The 8,500-nt window shown below is 45.2% G+C and overlaps 1 long non-coding RNA gene across 2 annotated transcripts in view; it reads right to left on the bottom strand.

Annotated features, from left to right (window-relative positions):
* Positions 1 to 432: 432 nt before the first annotated feature.
* The window catches only part of LOC146203291 (uncharacterized), a 431,396-nt gene continuing 423,328 nt past the window's right edge, over positions 433 to 8,500 (bottom strand). Inside the window, exons 1-5 of one of the 2 annotated variants that reach the window (XR_014703835.1) lie at positions 2,622 to 2,711; positions 2,313 to 2,456; positions 2,013 to 2,159; positions 1,739 to 1,872; positions 433 to 626 (exon numbers count right to left, since the gene is read on the bottom strand). This is a non-coding gene — a long non-coding RNA (uncharacterized LOC146203291). Of the gene's footprint in view, positions 627 to 1,738; positions 1,873 to 2,012; positions 2,160 to 2,312; positions 2,457 to 2,621; positions 2,712 to 8,500 lie in introns of those variants that run through there. The other variant, XR_014703836.1, reaches the window with a different exon arrangement.

Genomic DNA, 8,500 nt, shown 5'->3' with positions numbered 1-8,500 from the left:
AAAAAAGTGTGTGGCAAAAGATAGGGCCGACCTTTCTCGCCGACCAAAAAGTGGCCGGCCGACCTTCGGCACCCGAATGAGGGCCGGCGTCGGGGATTGACACTGACCTAACGTTGGCCGATTTTAGGCAATCGACTACGGCCCAACCTTTTGGCCCGACGTGACCGACCACCTGCCGCACGTGGGCCTGCCGTCTGCCAGCGTTACTGAATGGTCGGCCGCTCGTCTGCCCTAGCATTTTGCTGACGAAAGACCATACGTCGGCCGGTTGCTTCCCGACGCCGGTTAGTGGCCGGCATCGCCCCTCGTGCAGGTATCATGCCATGCATTTAATATATCGTGGGCCATGCATATATAACGGGGTAGCACATACAAATGCATCAAGAAAAGCAGTAGCTTTTCTGATGCCATGAAGAAACAAAAGCTGCAGTATTTGGTGAAAAATTTATTTGTCAACAGCGTTCAGAAAAAGCTCGCGATTTGCTTTTTAATAAGCGTGGATATATGACTGCGCGTGTGCCACATATGGAAGATGGGCTTGAGGCTTGGTCTCCTTCTTTTGGCAGCCTGTCGATCACTTGATGTCTGCGACTGGTCGGATCTGCGGCAGGTTCCATCTTGGTCAGCTGTACGAAGACAAGTGTTTTAATGAAATATTTCCTTTTCGCCTAGACTTTTACATTGCAGGCAAATATAGGGTGAAAGGTAGAAAAAATAATGTCTGCTCACTGCCACCAACTGCACTATCACATCAATATATTTTATGCGCTTGACTTCATGCGACCCTACTGAAAACGCATTAGCGCAAAGCCGCAATAGGTAATCAGGATCCGTGAATCCGCGAGAAAGGCGCGATCACTTCGTTTTGCTGGAGTCATGATGTTGCAATTTGAAACCGTAGCGCAGTCAAACCTTATCCTCCCGAAGCGCGTTCTTGAATGCTAATGCTGCAATTTAATAATTCTAGCAAAACCAAGTGTCCGCGCTTGTCATAGAGCGCGTATGAGGGATTCCAACGCGGCTGAACAAAGTTTCCGCGATATTTCCATGAAACCTACAATAAGTTTATTCCGTAGAATACAGCTTAATTTTCTCAAACTAGATGGAACTTTTACAGCAAAAGCGACCGGATATTTAACGATAAGTCATCTGATTTATTTTCGTTATTTAACAACCGAGCATTATTTTAAAAATTCGGCTATTTAGACAGCCCAACTCTTAGAAGCTTATAGAACCCGTTGTAAATTTTTAAAGCTTGAAACAGGTTAGCTGAACACCTCATGAGCATGTAAGCACCAGGAAATAATCCGCACGATGAAAATACAACTGCTTGCCCAGAAAGCAAGCGCACAGAGCAAAATCAATGTGAAACGGCTCAGATCTGTGTGCATCACATATATAATTCCAAAATCCACAAAATGAACGCACTGGCTCACTTACCTTGCCAGCATACCGCATCACTCAATCATCAATTTTCACGTATAGACATCATTACAGCAGCAAAAAAATAATAATAATAATAATAATAATAATAAACACGGCATAAACATTGTACTCAGTCCTGGCACGAGCTTGCTTGGCAGCAGCGATGATGCTTGTACAGCTTCTGATCGCTCCTATGGCGAGGGGTGCTGCAATATTTATATCAGTGATAGCATTTGACATTTAACTGGGTTGCATGCGTCCCATCGATGTGAGTCGGATAATCGAATTTTTCAAACAAAATCAGCGCTAATACCTGTCCGGCAAGTGCACCGCCATAAAGAAGTGAAAGGCCAGCGTTTTAGTGTAGAGGAGACCAAGGACTTCGGGCTTCGGCGAAACGAGCTTCCACTGTCGCAGCCAGTTTCCAGATCAGCTGATATCGCCTCCCTGCACGATCAGCGCAGGGCGCGCATACCAATTACAAAATATGCATTTACAGTAACAAGATGCGCATAAGTCTCAAAACAATACATAATTAGTTGCAGTTCATTATCGTATAGAAGAAAATCAGCGCTAATTTGACTTACCTGATGGGTATACATGTCAGTGCATGCACTTCGATATGAAGTGAAAGACGGGCGTTTTGGGGCAGAGGAGATCGGACCTCGGACTGCAGCGAAAAGAGCTAATTCCACCGCCACAGCATCGTTTCCAAGTCGGCTCAGCACGTCTTCCTGCGCAATCAGAGCGAAATGCGCACACATCGATTATAAAAAAAAAAAAAAAAAAAAATGCACGTAGTAACAAGATGCGCATATATATACGCGCTCCAGAAACAGTTGCAGTATATTGTCGTATCGAACAAAATATGTGCTAATTGGACTTACCTGATCGGTATAGTGAGTGTCCCTCCATGTTAAAAGGCGAGCATTTTGGGGCAGGAGATACCGAAGGACCCAGACTGCAAAATGAGCCAATTCTGCCACCGCAGCCAGCCGCAGCCTTGTTTCCAAACGGCTCAGCAAGTCTTCCTGCGCGATCAGCGCCCACACCAATTATATATATATATGAAGAAAGATGCAAGGGGCATATAACAAGACGAACATATGCTCCAAAACAATACATTATTATGTTCAGTATAATATCGAATCTAGCAAAAAGCTCCTCTGATCAAGACCGAAAGATCATGTACTTACGCATGTTTTGGTGAACTTCGGCACGAAGAATCTGTACAAGCGGCTGCAATCATCAGCTGCATATATGGGCTGTTCTTTTCAAACGCTGACTGCACCAGCTGAGGTTGAGACAGATTGAATTTGCGCGAAATAAAAGCGGACGATAAGATTAGGCAGTACGCATCGCGCCCACACGGAGGCTGGCCGTCGACTGAGTGACGCCGCGGCCGCGCATCTTAGCTCGCGCGGGATGTGTTTTCCCGCCATTTGGACATGTGACCTCAAGAAGGGAGGAGGGGGGGAGAGAAGCTGCAAAAAGCAGCGAGAATCTCCCTGTGTGCGGTGCATGCAATTCTTTTTTTTTTTTTTTCGCGCTATCTCTCTCTGCTTCGGCATTCCTGTCGCCCCCCGCGGTAGGGTGCCTCGATGCCTTTCGCCTCCCCGTGGTTCTTTCCGCTTTGCCGCAAGGAAAAGAGATGGGCCGATGGGGGGCAGCGGGTCCCGCGCAGCGAGAAGCAGTTTTCTTTCTTTTTCACGTACTCCCCCTCCCCCCCCCCCCTCCCTCGTCGTTCAAGAAGCGTCGAGGTAGTTTCTTTTCTTTTCTTTTCTTTTTTCTACGGCTTCTGTAGAACCCCCGTCTTGATACCAGCGGCTGTAGTTCTTTGCATGAAAAAAATATGGCTTGGAGTGAATGTATGTAATGTTCTTTTAACCGAATATCTTCCACATAAACCAAGTGTGGGGCAGTAGAACACCTGCAGCTTCATTTAGCCAAAATAGCAAGACCTGGCTACGTATATAGTGTCCAGTAACTTTATCGGAACCGTCTTGGAAACTTTTCCAAGACGGTTAAGTTGCAGAACACTGTATATTATGAGTGCTTTTGCAGAGATTACATAGTCCATGCGGATTTATACTTCCCAAAGCAGTACGTGGGTTATTTAGAGTCCCTCGGGCTGTCATATTAATCGCAAACCACATTTCCGTTTTCGCGTTTGGTTTCCATCATAATGCGGCTTCTGCAGCTCGACTAAAGCCCGTGACTTCGAGCTCAAGCTGGTAAATAACGATTGAATCACATAGTAACTGCTGCAAGTTTCTGACAAAAATATATTTTGTCCATTTGTTCTAGGGATGCATGAAAATCAGTAGAAGGTCGCAGGGCAAAGTGCACCGGATCCGGATGAAAGCTCATAAAAGCTCACCGCCTCTTTTCTTGACCCCGTACGAAATGTAAACTCACGGAGGCTGCGAAACGAATTTAAGGGCGTTTAGGATTGATAGGTTTCGAGGGCACTGGCAAAAGTAATTGACGGTTAACATATAAACCTTAAAGGCACGTGATCTCTTCGGTTTACCGTGGGTTTGCTTAGAGTTATGTTATAGGTTAACTTTATGATGAGGTTGTTTAAATTCAGAGGTTACCATTTAACCATAAAAAAAAATGGACAATTACATTCGTAGGTTCATAGCAGTTACCGCGCAAATCTTAGGCACTTAATACTAAGTATGCTTCAAACAGACAATCAGCGCCTACCAGTTCACAAATTCAAGCATAAGTTCATGACAACTCGCGATCAACCACAGAGTGTACCATACCCGCCGCGGCTCAATTAGCGCGCGGTTAAAGCGTTATTTCAAAATATGTATAAATAACAGTTAATTTCACCTCCTGTTGCGCAATGTATATTTCTATCAGCAGGCTCAAATGATATAGTGTCAATATATGTCATGCACGCGGTATAACTCAATGTTGCATAAAAATAGCTGTTTCAATGATACGAATTTTCCACTTTTCTCCTGCTAAGCCGACTGCCTCATGGAATGTAGAGGGGAAACCTGCGGTATTGCAGGAGACTTTACTTTGATAATGGACAATGTTATTTAATGATATATTATAGCAGCAGTGAATACGCGGCTGGGGAAAAGGGGATTCGAGGAACTTTATATATATTCTGGCATTTTATACCATATTTCTGCGTGTGAGGCTGACGTTGAAGAATTTAACAATGTAGACCGCCACTGGTGCAGGAACCGATCGATCCTCGTCATGTTGCGCGGGATTCTCAAAACGCAATCCCTTTGAATTTTCTCAAAAGAACCAAATGTTACTTTTTGCACAATGCTTGTGTTCGCAGGAAGTTACGTCCGACAGGCGAATCGTCCGGGCGATCGGCTCTTTGCGTGCCTTTCATTTTTATTTGAAAACTATCAGGACCACATTTGTGTTCTGGATAAACACAGTCGGCCTCGGCATATTGATATATAAGGAATAAAGCTTTCCTAATCCCCGTGTTTTAACTGAGGCGGGCAAATATTTGTCCCAAGCTGTTCCATTTATCCTCATGTCGGCAATATACCCGAGTTTCGTCTATCGAGAGTGCAGCATATATATGCGAAGCGTTACAGCTCATTTGGTCCAAAAGCCACCTCGCTAACCCGGTTTTCGCTTGAGAATCGTCGAGTTTTGTCTGAAATATTCGGAATGTGGTAGTAAATATGCAGATGCGGTCCAGGTTCCCACCGGGATCTGTGACAGATGCTGCGCCTTTACTTTCCTATAACCAATTTGCAATTAACTGCGGTTGTCCGCCGAAATAGAGAGATAGAGAGAAGAATGAGAAGGCGTTGTATCCCGTCAAACGTTAAGGGGAAGCTTGAGCGTCCCCGTAATTTTTATTTCCTTCTTTCAATTATTATTAACTATTCCATCGTACCACTGTGTAAGGTCGTGGAACAATTTACTCTGTGCGACTGCAGACGTGCGTAAGTGCGTGCGTGCGTACGTGCATGAGTCACAATAGTCACACTAGGGATAGATATTAACTCAATAATCTCGGACATCTTGTTCATCCTAAAGTTATAGCTAATTAACGTATGCGCGATACTTCTGATAAAGCCTAGTGCACACAGGTGCCAACTTTCCCACATCTGTGTTCCTTGATTGTTTATTGATCCAGCCTCCCAATGATACGACCCTGCATGGCTTAGCACGTGTTTTCTTGTGTATTCCTCTCGCAAAGTCAACCTACTTTGATTATATTTTCACTATAGCTAGGTGGTGGCGCCTATTTGGGTTCCGCCTTGTCTTCATTATGCCCTTTGTTGTGCGCTATTGGGTATCCGAGTTAGTGGATCACATAGGTTACGTTGGGCGGCCTTAACTTTTATACTGGCTTGGAAGTAGAAGGCAGATGTTTGTAGTGCATGGTCAGGGGAAGCAGGCGCACGTGTTCGCATAGTTAGAGGAGATGTTCGTAGACGGAGCATGGATAGCCATAGCAGTATCTAATCTCTGCGAAGCGCTCTGCTATTCTGCGCCCCTACACATATGTGCCAAAGGTATGCGAAGTGGGAGACGCCTGTTGCACCCAATCTCCCGCATGCTGGAAGAGACTTTCGGTGGCGCACTGAGTGTGGCGTATTCGATCCCCACCAAATTAAACAGGCTTTACAGCTGGCATATTGATCTGCACTGTATCAACTTTGGTCAGGTCGAGTCTCACACACGTGTCCTTAAGGACTGTGTCGCAGCTTGGACATTCCGCTGCCTAGCGCCGTGAGCTTTTTCGTCGCACAGTGGAAGGCCGCGCGAAGCGTTCGAACAACGTGTAGTGAAGTCCGTGGGATTGATCATTTGGCAGAATAGGAACGCGGTCGATCGTATTCTTTCGGTGACCCCGTTGTCTACTGTTCCCCATGCTAGTGCGTCTCACCTAGATATAGCCATCTGTTAGCTCTTGGAGAGCAAAGCTTTATCCGGAGGTTGTTGACGCGGCACATCAAACTCAGGAAGGTCACTTGTACATCGAAGTGATTTGAACTCGGTTCTTGTCTTGAAAGACGCAAGCCTGCGGCTCACGCGTATATGTGTGAGCACAAAGGATCGAGCAATCGACTGTCTGGAAATTTGTTAGGTGGTCAGAGCTCCCGAGGGAGTCCTGTTGCAGCTGCGCATTATTGATATACAACGTGTGACCAGAAACTCACTGCATTATATATTTCTTGCCGCTACCTTATATGTTCGGTACTGTTTGCTGTTTTACTGAAACATTATTTATTGTCCCAGTGTGCTTTGCTATTTCCATGTTTATCAATAAGATTTCTTTGGTTCCCTGCTAAGTAAATGGTTGAAGTTCACGCCTATGACGTCATGATCGTTTCTACTCTCTTATCCCGGTACTTTTCAAGCAGAAGTCTTAAGTTTCTGGACCTATGCAGCATTCCTTCCATATGCAGGGCTATTCTACAAGCGATCTCTCGGCTTAGTACGTACGACAGATAATTCGCTTTAATCCCTTCCGATACATGTTCACGCCTTAAAACTAAAAGTTCTCCATATTATTAGTCTGAAGCCACAACAAAAACCCGAAATTGCGGCAGCTGCTTCAGGAAAGAATTCTTTTCAATTAGCTTCTTTTATTGCGCGTACCTCGTGTAGCTCTCAATAAATATTATTAATTTTCAATCACTCTGTATAACATAGGGGTCTCAAACTCATATTGATATGCAGGATGCGTTGAGAAAATATGTCTCTCGCGGACCAGGAGTGGACAGTAACAAGCAAGAAAATATAGAAGCCATAATTCAAAACAATCTGTAAAACAAAAGCGAAATACTAATAAAATAAATAAAAATCAACTGTATCGTTCCTATGAAACCACACTCCCATTATTGAGCAAAAAGAAAAAAAGGAAAAAACAAACAAACAGAAAAACAGAAAAAGCGGAGCATCTTCGATATTTTTTGTCCAAACGCGCCGGAGGAGCGCGTTACTTCAGGATGGCTTGGCGGAGTTACTGAAAGGATACAGCGGTTGAAAACTGTTACAGTCACTTGTCCTGACAATATATAAATGCGAATGAAAAAGAGGTCTGGTTGTCCAGCGCCTAGTTATTGAAGGTAACAAAGTTGACTGTCTTGTAATTTTAACTAATAACGCGCAACTTTGGAAAACGCGCTTGCATTTCCAACATTTCGTTCGCACGTACAGCGTCCTCGCGCGCTCGAGATCGTCTCTTGGTCGCGCTCTACACTTCTGCAACGAACTTGAAAGCACGCACGCACCCACGAGCACAAGCTGCCGAGTCTTCCAAGAACTGTTGACAAGAAGCGGGGGAGGAGAGGGGGTTAGTTTCCGGTGTAGAATCGGACCGCTCGCTGCGAAAATGCGCCCCTCCGACTTCCGAAAAAAAAAAAAAAAAATGAAAAGAGCCGCCCGTCCCACCCCGGCAGGTCGTAAAAGAGGATGAATGGGCCACACGCAAAGAAACAAAACCAAATGACAAGGACGCTGGCCTGTTTTCTCGCGGCTCTTAGCTTTACCAGACTGTTTTGAGAAAAACAGTATGCGATTAATAACCTGGACAATAATCATTTTCCTTCGTTTTTTTTTTCTTCATGTATTTGATCGTAAGACAACTTTGTTCGAAAAGAGCTCCTTCAAAAATAGTATACAAATACCACAAAACTGCATGCTCTCTTCAAAGTCGGCGTGTATACATTTCTTCTCTCGCCCAGTCAGGAACGCTCGCCACCAACTTTCGAGCTGCGGGGGTGACACAGTTGCCCCGCCCTTCCCATTTTCCCCCTCTTTTCCGCCCTTCCTCCGAAACGTCCGAGCGTGAGGTCGGTTTTGTTTCGTCCGAGTCTCCCTCCGTGTACGCATTTCTCTTCTCCTGCTGCGAAGTAGTGTTTTTAGAATTTGTCTCTGCTTGCCTGCTGGAGCGTTCGCCGCGGCCAAGGCTTGCCAGTGCCCTACGCATAATTTCTGCCCCCCGTGTGCTTTTTCTCTTCTGTCCGCTTCTTTTATTTTACACAATAGCCTTCTCCTCCCTTACAATGCGAAGTTGCGTCTACTCAAGTGCCCAGCTGCCATATAGCGAATTTCAGTGAGTGAT

Source organism: Amblyomma maculatum, chromosome 1 (assembly GCF_055883805.1).
Source record: "Amblyomma maculatum isolate TAMU_Amacu chromosome 1, ASM5588380v1, whole genome shotgun sequence".
Taxonomy (NCBI): Eukaryota; Metazoa; Arthropoda; class Arachnida; order Ixodida; family Ixodidae; genus Amblyomma; species Amblyomma maculatum.
The sequence above is the reverse complement of the archived record's forward strand: the minus strand, read 5'-3'. Positions and strand labels throughout refer to the sequence as shown.